The 1,845-nt window shown below is 39.6% G+C and overlaps 1 pseudogene; it reads left to right on the top strand.

Moving 5' to 3' along the window:
- The first annotated feature begins 556 nt into the window (after nt 1-556).
- LOC143678756 (mitochondrial nicotinamide adenine dinucleotide transporter SLC25A51-like) lies at nt 557-1,435 on the top strand (annotated as a pseudogene).
- Nucleotides 1,436-1,845: the final 410 nt, after the last annotated feature.

A 1,845-nucleotide genomic window follows, 5' to 3' on the forward strand; every position in this document is an offset into this window, starting at 1 on the left:
ACCTGATTGCAGCACAATAACATAAGGACACTGAATGAAGCTAAATGTGAGTATGATAGGGGGAGAATGGTTGGGGGCACATATGAAACCAGAGGGAAAGAAAGACGATAAAGGTTGAGATGGCATAATTTAGGAATGCCTAGAGTGGAAAATGATGGTGATTAAATGCACAAATAAAAACACGTTTGTGCAATAAAAAAGAATAAAGATGGAGGTCTGTGCCTGTGCTCGCTCTGGCTCATGGCCTTCATAACTTGCCGACCTCCAGGTGGGTTGGCTCATCCTGGGTGATGTGAAATTCAGTTACTGCAATTGCCTCCAGAAGCAAGAACCTAAAAAACATTAACAATGGATGAGATTGAGAAAGATATCGAAAAGCTACCATCAGACCCAGATGATTTTACAGTGAAACAAGTTTTCAGAATAACAGGAGACAGTTTTTCCTGTCCCTTTATCCCAACCCATGGTTTTGCTTAGCAGCATTCAGATGAAGTCACGTTGCTTCCTGTCAAAGGTTTAAAAATATCCTTCATGAAGAAGAAAGTTCTAAGGCAACATGATGGATTCAGAAGCCCATGAAAAGAGGCCACTGATCATAGTATTGTCAAAACAAGACATATCACCTCGTATTACAAACGTGTGTGAAATGAAGCATTCCTTGTGTAGTTACTGTGCAGCTTTCAACATTGTAGCAACCACTCTTCCTTTTCAGAAGGTCCTCTTTTGGCAACAGCTATATGGACTCTAAATCCGGGAGCAATACTTCAGCTGAGAAGGGATGGAGTCCAAAACTTTGGAATCCTTCCCCCATTAATGCAGAATACAACTACACTGGCCCTTGTGTTTGGTCTGAGTGAGGACTGGACTTGCCTTCTCCATAAGCATGTCAGCACCTCAGCATTTGTAACTCATAGCCTGGCTGCAGTACTTGCAGGGACAACAGAAGCAATTTTCACTCCATTTGAAAGAGTTCAAACATTGCTTCAAGACCAAAAAATCATGACAAATGTACAAACACTTATCAGTCTTTCAGGTCACTGAAATCCCATGGAATTGGAGACAATTAACAAGGTTTGGTGTCCATTCTTATCCATAATGAATTCAGCAATGTCCTTTTATTTTTTATTTGGCCTTTGAGGTCCCATTAAGGACTACTGTCTACTTCAGTGGTTCACGGTGCTCATTTTCTCACTGTAGAGGGCTATTGGGTGCTATTTTGGAATTCTTGGTTTTTCCACTTAATGTTGTAAAGTCTCACCTGCAGTCTCAGATTGGTGGAAAATTTCAATCTTTCCCCAAGGTTTTCCAAAAAATCTGGCTACAGTGGGATAGAAACTGACCCCGTTTCAGAAGTGCCCATCTGAATTACCATTGGCCCCTCATATCTTGGGGCATAATCAATACAACCTATGAGTTCATATTAAAGGTTATATGAAAGAATCACTATTAAGTGCCATTTATCAACAAAATAGACCTAAGAAGATACAGTCTGGCCTGGTTCTTTGTTAACCACATACAAGTTAGTGTCATAAGTCCAAGGTACAGTGAACTATGGGCAAAACTGTTTTCTTCAAATACCAACAACAACAGAATAAAAGATTTCAATGGGCAAATTAAAGTTTCTCTTTTACTTTTTTTTTGAAGTCATTATCCAAGAGATTTGTCTAATGGTCAGATTAATAGCTGTGTATCTGATAGCCTTTGACAAAAAACCTACTTGTCAAAATGGTTTTCTTTCCCCAAACACTCTAACCTTCTGTATTGAAATATAAGTGGCCATGACCAGCAAAGAAAAGACTTTCAGAGCCCCATGACTTCTTGGGCTTCCTTTGTTATTCCATTTAC

Source organism: Tamandua tetradactyla, chromosome 4 (genome assembly GCF_023851605.1).
Source record: "Tamandua tetradactyla isolate mTamTet1 chromosome 4, mTamTet1.pri, whole genome shotgun sequence".
Classification (NCBI taxonomy): domain Eukaryota; kingdom Metazoa; phylum Chordata; class Mammalia; order Pilosa; family Myrmecophagidae; genus Tamandua; species Tamandua tetradactyla.